The sequence below is a fragment of the Crotalus tigris genome, unplaced genomic scaffold (assembly GCF_016545835.1).
Source record: "Crotalus tigris isolate CLP2741 ecotype Arizona unplaced genomic scaffold, ASM1654583v1 scf7180000019364.2947544272:3078424, whole genome shotgun sequence".
Lineage (NCBI taxonomy): Eukaryota > Metazoa > Chordata > Lepidosauria > Squamata > Viperidae > Crotalus > Crotalus tigris.
This window is the reverse complement of record NW_024097500.1, coordinates 2,994,013-3,006,312: the sequence shown is the minus strand read 5'-3', so window position 1 is coordinate 3,006,312 and position 12,300 is coordinate 2,994,013. Positions and strand designations below refer to the sequence as shown.

At 39.5% G+C, this 12,300-nt stretch overlaps 1 long non-coding RNA gene across 3 annotated transcripts in view; it reads right to left on the bottom strand.

The window, feature by feature from the left end:
- The window catches only part of LOC120316405, a 162,585-nt gene that overhangs the window by 56,892 nt on the left and 93,393 nt on the right, over positions 1 to 12,300 (bottom strand). For all 3 annotated transcript variants that reach the window (XR_005558948.1, XR_005558949.1, XR_005558950.1), the window contains one exon: positions 9,590 to 9,756. This is a non-coding gene — a long non-coding RNA (uncharacterized LOC120316405). The remainder of the gene's footprint in view (positions 1 to 9,589; positions 9,757 to 12,300) is intronic.

Here is a 12,300-nt window from a genome sequence, read left to right as displayed (position 1 = left end):
TCGTGCCTAAAAAAGCCTCTTTTTTTTTTTTTTTTGTTCTCATTCAAGCCAGCGAAGGAGGGAAAAAGTAGGACATTCCCACCAACAGATTAGAAAAATGGGAAGAACATGACACCAATATCAGAACAGAGGAAATAACATGTTAATAGCATTTTGAGTTCTCCCGGTGTCTCGTCATCCGCATTTTTATTGCCACTTTCTCTCTGAATAGAGTATCAGAATTTATTGAGCCAATATGTCTCCATCAGCCTTGATAAAATATATTTTATTTAATATGAGATGGAATAATGTTTATCTATGAACTAAAAAGAAAAAGAGAGAGAGAGAGAGATACCCCATATCGTTGTACTATGGCGTAGTAGTACAAGCTCCAGAATGTACACATCATTCATTCTTCAAAAGAGTTAGGCTGGATCTCTGATTCTCAGATGCCTGCCAGAATTAGACTTCTGTGAATGCAAAAACATTTTGGACCACGTAGAACCTTTCCGCCCTTTTGACAAATGTTATTGAAAAAAAAAATATTCCAGCTTAAAGAAGCTGAAAAATATGAGGTAAAAGGCATTATTATCTGTGCTGTTTTTTCCTTCCTTCCTTCCTTCCTTCCTTCCTTCCTTCCTTCCTTCTTCCTTCCTTCCTTCCTTCCTTCCTTCCTCCCTCCCTCTCATCCTTTCTTCCTTCCTTCCTTTCTTCTAACTCCCCATCCAGAGTATCTTGGAAGAGGGGGCTCTTGAAATTGTCTTATGATAGGTGGGACTTTTTTACACAATGCTGCACCTACCACTTTACGAATTTAACCCCCTCCCACACACACACACACATGTATACACATATTCCTGGCCATAATTAGCATTTCCGATCATATTAATTTGCCTGTTTATTCCCTGCTAATAAGTCGTCTTTGTCAAACCCTTCTTAGATGTTCATCCGAACCTATTCTGAGTCCTTGCATGAACAAGTCCCAAGCAATATTCATCTTTCTGATGAATATGGGCTGGAATGAAGCTTAAAGTCCTTCCCAGCATCACTTGGAAATAGAGCCTGGGTGTACTTTTCTCAACAGATGCAAACTGCTAAGTCAATTCCTCCTACCAGGTTGAACGATTTGCCCAAACCAAAGAATTTAATATAGCAGTAGTCCCCTGAGGATGGAATATACACACGTAAAATCTCTTCTTGAAAATGTTGGTAGTTGATTTTTACATACTGTAAGCCTCGGGCTAACTACTTGAATTTCACTTCAAACAGACTGAGCATCACTGAAAAGGATTAGCTTCTTTCACTGTCATCCAATTTCTCAAGAACAGTCTTGGCTGGCCTCTCAGTATTAAAACTTTCCAACAGGTATTACATGGATGTTTAAATCCCAGATCGCTGTCATTCCAATAAACTATTAAATATATCCTTTCTTCTTTCTCTCCCTCTCTCCTTCCTTCCTTCCTTCCATCCATCTCCTCCCTCTCTCCCTTCCTTTCCTTCCTTATCCATCCCCACAAATCCACACAAAAAGAAGAATGTACTGGAATACATTTATGGCAAGAAACTTCGGCTGACTTTACTGACTGGGGTAGGGGTTTGGATAGGCATCAAACAGCTTTTGCAGTTCCGCTGTGGAAAGCAATTGGGTTGTTCTCAGGTGAGGAAACCTGAGATCACCTACAGATAGCTGTTAAAAGCAATGCTGTATCAAAATCAACTTTAAGATTTAGCCAATGACTTCTTGACTCCGGAAGCAGGCTAGCCCCGCAGATAACTGATGGATGAGATATAAATTAGCTCTCTGCAGTCAGAAAATATGATCGGCCATTAGTAAGGTTTTAAAGGGTAAGTCGGAATCCTGGTGACATCATAGACAAATTCATTTATTGGTAATCGTTGACGTACAGCCTCCATTAAGCCCAAAATTTCCATTGCTAAGTGAGACAGTTGTTAAGGGAGTTTTGCCCCATTTTATAACCTTTCCTGCCACAATTGTTAAACGAATCACTGCATTTGTTAAGTTAGTAACACAGTTGTTATCTGGCTTCCTCATTGACAAAAGGTGACCCAGGATATTACAACCATCATAAATATAGAGTAGAGTAGAGTAGAGTAGAGTAGAGTAGAGTAGAGTAGAGTAGAGTAGAGTAGAGTAGAGAAGAGAAGAGAAGAGTAGAATAGAATAGAATAGAATAGAATAGAATAGAATAGTAGAGTAGAGAATAGAGTAGAGTAGAGTAGAATAGAATAGAATAGAATAGAATAGAATAGAATAGAATAGAATAGAATAGAATCTTGAAGGGATCTTGGAGGTCTTCTAGTCCAGCCCCCCGCTTAAGTAGGAGAACCAGGGCTTTTTTTGTCATAGAACGCCCAGAATGGAGTTCCGGCACCTTTTTTGGATGGAACCTTGTAGGGTAGGCAAGGCAGGTTATATGACATGTGTGAGTTCCGGCACTTTTTTTTTTTTTTACAAAAAAAGCACTGAGGAGAACCTACACCATCTCAGACAGGTGATTGTCTAGTCTCTTCTTAAAAACCTCCAGTGATGTAGGCAAACTGTTCCACTGATTAATTGTCCTCACTGTTAGGAACTTTCTCCTTAATTCCAGGTTGCTTCTCTCTTTGATCAGTTTCCAACCACTGTTTCTTGTCCTTCCATCTGGTCCTTTGGTGAAAAACGTGACCCCCTCTTCTTTGTGGCAGTCCCTCAGATACTGGAACACGGCTATCATGTCTCCCCTGTTTCTTCTTTTCTTTAGACTAGCTAAACCCAAGTCCGCAGCCGTTCTTCATATGTTTTAGCCTCCAGGCCTTTGATACAATACCATGCCAAGCAGCCAAATTTTGATCATGTGATCACAGGGCTGCTGCAAGTATGAAAAACAATCATAGGTTATTTTTTTCAGTGCCGTTGTAACTTTGAACGGTCACTAAACAAATGGTTGTAAGTCCAGGACTACTTGTAATATTTTATGTTAGCATGGATCTTCTGATTTTATTTTTACTTCCAAGCTTAGCCCCCACCAACATCATTCCTTGATGATGTTCTATCCACGTACTAGCCTCAGTTCTAACCCTGCTTGGCCTCCAAGCTCAGTTATGGTTTGGCCAAGTGTTACCATCTGCTGAGATGGATCACATTAAGAGACTGACCAAGGAGAAGAGGACACCAATAAACAGCATGCTTGGTTTACTCTGATTGATAATAGCCCCAGGACAATCAGAAGAATGGACTCCTTTGTACTTGCTTAAAGAGCATGTTGTTGCAGGATATTGCAACAGCTTTAAGCCTCAACTGGATAGATTAATTTAATGGTGGATGGATCCACCGATGCTCATTACTCACCATAGCTGATAATGAATCTTGTATATTCCGAAAATGAAAACCTCCGATTTATGAATCTGTCTTGCAGCAGCCTTTTGTCTGACCACACAGTTTTGTTTTGTTTTTTGTCTTCACTTCAACCTCACGTTCCCCTCTCCAGACGATGACAAACAATAGATCAACTTAGTGCAAAGGCATTTCACTCATGCATCCACCTTCACTCTTCTTCTCCTTTATAACTGTTGACAATGGCAGAAACTTCAGACTTGCAAACAGAGCAAAGCAGACCAGCTCCGTTGCAAACCTGCCTATTTATTTTCTCCCCCCCCCCTTTTCTTTTTGAGACATTTTCTGACAACAATAATCCTCCTTTTAAAATGTTGGTTCTGCAAGTTGCATAATGGACTTTCCCTCCAGTTCTCTGACTGGCCAAGCTCATAATGAGCATTTAATTATAGTTTATACAGACCACTTCGGTCTGGGTGGAAAGAGCTGCTTTGTTACAGTCAATGAAGTCTTTAAAGCTACGTCCAAGGTAGGAACGGCTTTATTAAACACTTGGGTAAGCAATAATAAACTAACATTGATCGAGCAACTTGATAGCTCTCTTTTATGTTCTCAGAGAAGGGGAAAAAAATAGATTCAAGAATTTAAAGTAACTTGGCACAGTAAAAGAATGCATTTACATGGCAGCTCTGGGAGGCCTGTTTGATGTAACTCAATCCTCCACTTGTCCCCAAAAGTTGCTTTACTCTCCTCTCCAAAGTACAGAAAAAAAAACCCCATAATTTGAATGTACCAAGGAGACAGAGAGGAGAAACTCTCAGCTGCCCTCTAAGGAAGAATGTTGCTAAGCATGGACTTGTTTGCAACCATTAATGTTCAATAGACTTGCAAAAAAAAAAATAAGATTGCCTTGTTGCACTAAAAATGTGAGAATAGAATAAATAAGAATCAAAGTGATCTCTTAGGGCCACAGCAAGGCTTACCTAACCTCCAGTCTCTACCACCAGCCTCTCAGAAGCCCAGGAACACTAGAAGGATGCTATCCAGTCCTTATTTTATCTCCAGCATGTTGTGTAGACTTTCGTCCATCCTTGTGGCATAGAATGGTCACTAGTCCAAAGTTTATAAAACAGATGCACATGTGTTTCCCTATTCATCCACATTTGCTTCAGAAAATATGGGATTTCTTGTATTTGCAGTTGTCCCATGTTGTGAGATGCACAAGTATATTAGTAAGCTTGTTTATTAGTTACTGGCGGTGGTGAAGATACTTAAGCAAAGAAAGAATGGATTCTTTTAATATTCATAGCCACATGGCAACCAATGGCTAGAAACCAAGGAGAAGCTCTAATGAAACTTTTCTTCACCTTATGAAGGTCTTTTGTACAATTTTCAGCATCTTTACTTGGAAGTGAGGCACAAACTCAGAAATAAGTTCATGGTTTGGGAACCCAGTGCCACTCAATTCATTTTCATGTTTGTTATTTTAATCAGATAGTCTAATGAATATTCAGTTCAACAAAGATTTATATGCAACAAGTCTATGTACTCTTCACTCCTTGAGTTCAATCAAATGCACTTTATTTGATTTGATGTGTCCAATAGGCTTGGCAATTCCATTTGAAGATTCAGATTGAAAGAGTCCTGCTTCTAGTTTCAATTACACAGTCACACAGTTGCTCTGGAAACTAAGTTTACTCAAGGTTGAAGAAATAACAGCAAGGAAAATTCAAAACCAAAACAAGGTCTTTGAAAGAAAGAAGTGTTTTTGCTTTTAACAGGTGCACACAGAAGAATAGTCACAATCCAGTCCAAAGTTCCAAAAGCCAGTCAGGGCAGTCAGCAGCTGACTCCCTCTTCTCTGTTGCAGCCTCTTTAAATCTTGGAACATTACTAACCTATCATCCCTGATCCTTTTCATCAAACTAGACGTACCCAATGGCTTCCCCAGTGCCCATGTATCAATCATATGGGAGATGCCTCCACTTCCTTGTCATGGATGCACGTGCATTAATCCCCCTTACATGATACATGTTATGACAATATGCATCTAGAGTCCTGTTCTAAGTAAAACATGTATTAGGGGAAACCATATAGGGTAACATTAGCCATGAGGGATTAAGGCTGTAGTAGGCATTTAGTTGAGCAGGTAAGGCTGGCCACTACTATTGTAGACTCATTGTTTCAATATGTGCATAAGATTTTATATGATTCCCTTCACTTCAAAGCCTTGGGGAGCCTTCAAACTGCACTCTCAAATTTTACCAACATAAGTTTTGAAAGTTGCGAATTAAGCCCAGGAAACAAAAACACCATTAGAAAGAAACTTAAATTGATTATACCTCAACTCACTTTGGTATAAAAAAGAAGGAGGGAAAAACTGTCAAGTTTTCAAGATTGATGTTGGCTCTTCAAAGTGGGCCAGCTCAGGAAACAGTCTACAGCAGAAATATTGGGAGTCTACTGATACAGTCCATAGTAGCAGAATCTTGAAAGCCTGACAGATCTAAACTGAATAAGTCAATCAATAGAGGATAATGGCTACCTGATGTTTTGAGATGGGGAGCATAGAAACTGCATCATGAGCCCTTTAGATGGATTGCAAGATTAAAAATAATAATAATAATCAACACTCCTTTCTTTTGTCTCTCACAAGAGTTCTACTTACCTGATATAATTGTGCCCTATCTAATTTCAATTTCCACTGCTTCATACTCCAGTAGCCCCAGAATATTCATTCTATCTTAAACCAATCAATAAATAAATCTGACATAGGAAAAATAGCAATAGCAATAGGACTTAGACTTATATACCGCTTCATAGTGCTTTACAGCCCTCTCTACGGAGTCAGCATCTTGCCCCCAACCATCTGGGTCCCCATTTTATTGACCTCAGAAGAATGGAAGGCTGAGTCAACTTTGAACCAGTCAGGACTGAACTCCTGACAGTGAGCTGAATTAGCCTGCAATTGTGCATTCTGCGCCATCACAGCTCTTAAACATGCAAGAAATAAACAATTTACTGTTTAAAAAATGTGGAATGCTTTCCAAGCAACGTCCCCATTTTTGTTATCAAAGGTTAACCTATTGCACTGTTAGGTGATATCACTATATCTTGAAAGAAACAAAAAACTTGCTCTAAGAAACTTGAATACACTTGCTATTGTCTGCTATCATTTATATCTAATACAAGCCGTTCTACACAGCTCATCTTTAATCCCCATGCTTGTTAAGAAGCTTAAAGAGTAAAAAAAAAAATCAGATGATTTCAGGGTCTTTTGGAGTTCAAGGTCAATATGATTATGTCCTTTCTTTTCTTTCTCTCTCCCTCTCTCTCTCCCCCTCTTTGTAGTTAACATCATGGTCTCATCACAGTTTGCAAAGTTCAATTCCTTTTTGGTTCCCTAATTAGGAGCTGTCCAGGAATATATCTGGAGGCTTTTATATGCGAGATCAACCCTTTGCCCTGGGACCAATTATAGAAAAATAGCTTTACATATTTCAGTGTTTGAATATCTGATGTTCATACATGCTGTCATGTTTTATGGCAAGGCATGATAAGAGCTACGCCATTATCAGCCTGGGATGCAGACCTTCATGGAGATTTAAAACTCAGAACAGAGACATCATGCTTGGATATATTATACGGTGAATGTCATCTTTAGATGTGTCAACTTGACTTGTAGTAATAATTATGAGGAATAATGTGATGTTAATGACTAAGTATTCTCTTCTATTACTACTACTTAAATTATAGACTTATAGACAATGTAAAGAAATTTAAACGTGGCTGATTGGGGAGTTGAAGTCAGCCCATCTTAAAGTTTCAGCCTAAGGTTGCATTAGCTAGACGCATCTCTCTCACTCTCTCTCTCTCTCTCTCTCTCTGCCTTCAAATGCTTTAAAAAAAAGCTGAAAGGGTAAACCTCTATTTGACTTAAATTACTTGAACATAATATTCTGTTTTCTTCCATTTGTACAAGGCCGGTTCTTGCAGGTTGCAAATGTTAGCCTTTTGTAGAAATTTGGAACAGTAGGAGCTAAATAGGAACATCAAGGCCAAAAGTAAATGATGGTTATCAGGAAATGATCCATCCAAAGTAAAATACTTCTAATTTGTATAGATATCTGTAGGAGATTCTTAAAAAACCAAGATGATTCCTTCCAATTACATTAAAGAAATTTTGCATCAGGCTTAACTTTCTGTAAATCATGTTCTGGGGTTCTGCCCTATTGCCTTAATACATTACTTGCAAGATTCTTGGGCAGCCCCTCTTCCCAGTCTTTCTTTCTCTCCCTTAAAAGGAGTTTATAAATTATGGAAAAAATCTTGACAGCTTGTCCTTATAAATATGAAGATTACCTTCCCTACCCTCATGAATCTGAAAAGTCATTGCTGTTTTTTAAAAAAATACACAAAACTACTGATTCAGCAAACTAGGAAAATAATGGGCATGTTTTTGCTGACCAGGGAATGCTCAGGAAATTTAATTCTTTTTTTTCCCCACTATAACATTTACTGTACTTTTTGCCATCCAAATATTATTATGTTTACAGAAAATGTCCCCATTTCCTGTGGAAAGGTGCTGTTATTGACAATATGAATATCACAGTGAAATATGCTCCAATACCTGAAGATGCTCAGGGAATCCAGTTAGAGTCCCTGTGGAACAGTCTTTATTTGCTTCCAGCTCAGAAATCTCTTAGGGGTTGGGCTATTTCTTTGTATTGTTTCCATAACTTGCCATAAGTGACCTCATGATGATATTACAGAAACTGCACGGAGATCTGCATTCCCACAATTAGGAACCATAAGCAACAACAGCCGTTGTACCATTTGCAAACTTACCAATATCTTCTTTCATCAACATAAAGCAAAACAAGCTTCATCTAGAACTCATTGTTCCCTCTGACGGAGATCTGCTAAAATTTCGATCCATTTGGGAGTGTGGAAGACGGCTATATAAGAAATCAAAATATGCGTTCCATCTAATTTGATGGTTAGCAATGCACGTGTTGTGTTCCTCTATCAGACAAGGAAGGAAGACTTTGCAGGCTGGGGAACACGTTTAGGATTTTGAAAAAAAAAATGCTGAGGGTGGTCTCACAAAATGGCTACAAGGGATAAGTAGGAAAATAAAGATAATGTTAGAAGCTATATTATCGTCTAATAAAAGTCAAGCTGAGTTGGGAATCTGAAGGACACCAGTCTACAAAGGGACATTGCTGCATCGAAACACGTGGCAGTATAATCTCTCTTTCTATGGTCTTTTAAAACATCTTCTCTGTCTTCACTTTTCTTTTGCAAACATGCTTCCTTTTTAAGATGGCTTAACAGTCTCAACCTTAACTGCCACCATCCTGCAATTAGCACACTTAAAAACATTCCACAATTCTAAAGGAGGCTGGAAGTTAAAGTTAGATTTAATCAACATAAACCAAGTTCATTGAAATCAGTGGGAACGCAGCCAGTTTGATGACGAATTGAAATCTTGCTACTTGTTATTGGTCAGTGAAGACTCAACTCAGTTGACTATGAGATTCTCAGTCATTCCAGTCATGGCTGTCCCCAAAGTGCTTTTGTCCCGTTGCCTCCCGAGAAAGCACCCTTGGGACTCAATTCAGTTGTTCTTTCGGAAAAATGGGAAGACAAGAAGAATGGCACGCCGATTTTGAGAAATGTACAGAATGAAATTGAAATGAAACTGCCTGCTTCTAATACCGGTAGTATTTCTCCAAACTCTGTCTAATTCGGATCCACCTAGTTCATTTGTGCAGATTCTAGAATCTGAAGGTAGGGATTATAATGACCCCTTGGGTACCAAGATGCAGTGCCTCTTGCAACAAGATGGGACGAAAGACCGAGGCGATCAAGAAATCTGCTTCGCAAACTTAAGTCTACGTACGTACAGGTAGCCCTTGACTTACCATCACAATTGGGACAAGAGTTTCCCTGCTGCCATTGTTGTAAGTGTGAGGACTGGTCGTAAACCATTTATTTTAGTCGTTGCAACTTTAAACGGTCACTAAACAAATGGTTGTAAGTCAAGGTTTACCTGGATAGACACGCATGCAGAGAGAAAGAGAGAGAGGGAGGGAGGGAGGGAGGGAGGGAGGGAGAGGGAGAAGGAGAGGGAGAGGGAGAGAGATATATATTTTGACCTCTTTAATTGCCAGGGGTCTTGAATTAAGACTTTCCCATTTTGATAGAACAGGGAAGATAGCTCAGGAAATTGATTTCTTCCTGACTAAGGCATCTTCTCTCTTTCAGACCTACCTTTTGTTGAGTTTTCTCCGTTCCTTTCAGAGGAGGACATAGATTACAAAGTCACTTGGTCAACAAAGGGCAGTAGAGGGCACTCCAGGCCAGTGAAGGTTAAGCTGTGGTCACTTATATCTCTTGATGTTGATGCAAAGGCACAAGGACAGTGGCCCAAGGTTTTCCTATAGGGGAAAAAAGAGGAGGGGGAAAAGTTTTTACAAGCAGGTCAAGGACTTGCTGGCAGATAACCATTAGCAAAACAACTTTGCTATTGACAAAAGGAGCAGGGGAAACAAGTCTGTTTGCAGATGCAATCTTTCTTTTTCTCCAAGAAGGTTAAATCAAAATGGCATTTTGGATTTACAAATGCTTCCCTTTTCTTCCCCTCCCAATAAACCCTCATAAAGATTTGACCCTTTCTTCTGGGAATTTTTTTTTTTTAAAAAAAACCTTACTACAGTATGCATTTACATTAAACTTTTAAAATATTGTATTAAATCACTTCTGGAATTTACTTTAGGGATTATAATAATAATAGTAAAGTTGGAAGGGAACTTGGAGGTCATCTAGTCCAACCCCCTGCTCAGGCAGGAAACCCTATACCATTTCGGACAGATGGCTGTCCAGTCTCTTCTTGAAAACTTCCAGTGTTGGAGCATTCACCGCTTCTGGAGGCAGGTTGTTCCATTGGTTAATTGTTCTAATTGTCAGGAAGTTTCTCCTTAGTTCTAAGTTGCTTCTCTCCTTGATTAGTTTCCATCCGCTGCTTCTTGTCCTGCCTTCAGGCGCTTTATCTTCTTTGGGGCAGCCCCTGAGATATTGGAACCCTGCTATTCATGTCCCCCCTCATCCTTCTCTTCACTAAACTAGACATACCCAATTCCAGCAGCCATTCCTTATATGTTTTAGCCTCCAGTCCCCTAATCATCTTTGTTGCTCTTCTCTGTACTCTTTCTAGAGTCTCAGCATCTTTTTTACATCGTGGCGACCAAAACTGGATGCAGTATTCCAAGTGTGGCCTTACCAAGGCCTTGTAAAGTGGCATTAACACTTCATGTGATCTTGATTCTATCCCTCTGTTAATGCAGCCTAGCACTGTGTTGGCCTTTTTGGCAGCTGCAGCACACGGCTGGCTCATATTTAGGTGATTGTCCACTAGAACTCCGAGGATTGTTAATCTTAACCGAATAACAGAGTTGGAAGGGACCTTAGAGGTCTTCTACTCCAACCCCCTGCTAAAGCAGGAGAACCCATGTCCATTATTTTTGGAGTTGCCAGGAATTAAGAATGACTCCAAGATATAATCTTAGACACAAAGCCAAGTGGGTAACTTGGGCCAATTCCTCTCTCTCAGCCCATGGTAAACCATTTCTGATGAGGCAGAAAAATGTTGTGTTGCCTTTAAGAGAGGAAGAGTTTCTGGCACCATTAAGAGCGAATGTTGCCCTTGGGAAATGGTTGGTTGGTTTCTATTTTCCATTAAGAAACCTAAAGAAATTGTCAAAAAGGTCAGTGCAATTCTAGGTTTCCTCAAAAGAGGGACAGTATCAAGATCATATCAAGTCTCAGAACCACTATATACTGTACTGGTAAGACCACATTTGGAATACTGTGTCCAATTTTGGTTAACACAATACAGAAAAGAAGTTGAGACTCTAGAAAGAGTGCAAAGAAGAGCAACAAAGATGATTAGAGGCTAAAACATAAGATAAAAGGTTGTCGGAACTGGGTATGTCTAGCGTAACAAAGAGAAGGACTAGGGATGACATGTGAGCAGTCTTCCAGTACTTGAGGGACTGTCATAAAGAAGAGGGGGTCAACTTATTCTCCAAAAACTGAAGGAAGGACAAGGGGTAATGAAAGGAAGATTATCAAAGAGAGATCCAGCTAGACTTAAGGAGAAATTTCCTGTCAATACAAACAGCTCACCTCTGGATGTTATGGGTGCTCCATCAGAAGATCTTTAAGAAGAGACTGGACAACCATTTGTCTGGAATGGTATAGAGCAGGGGTGTCAAACTCCTGGTCCGCGGGCCAGATGCGTCACGCCAAAACCGCACCCTTCCCATTGTGGGCAATGGGAAAAAAGTGGCGATACGTCGCGACATATCATGTGACATTGTGAATTTGACACCCATGGTATAGAGTCTCCTGCTTGAGCAGGGGATTGGACGAGAAGAACTCCAAAATCTTTTCCAAGTCTGTTATTCTGTATTTTGTTCATCCAATAAATGCCTTTGCCTAGAAACATAGTGGAGAATTTCCAAAGAACACTTGTTTTTAAGTTCTAATGAAAGCCAAGTGGCCATCAATAAATTCCTCCTATTATAGATGACAGTTGTGATTCAAAGTGTGATGTATGTTTTAACGTAGACTATAATCTTGCTCAAAATGACAATCACTTCCACAATTTCCCAATGAAGCTGTTAAAGAAAGGCTCTGTCTGATAAAGCTTATAGCCCAAATTTGTTATCTATGGTCTAAATGTACCTTAAGGATTACTGAAATAAAGATTGTTTCAGCGAATGGTAGTTCATAATCTGCATTATGGAGCGGAGATTTCTTTTTCTCACTCTTAGATAGATGATCCTCTTGTAATCCTCCACACAACACCACACTTTTCTTTTAAAAATACAATAAATGACTTGGTTAAAGATGCTGAATTGAATCGGAGGCAACTGCAGGAAGTGAAGCAATCAATCAAGATGCCTAGTGGGTTGCAAACA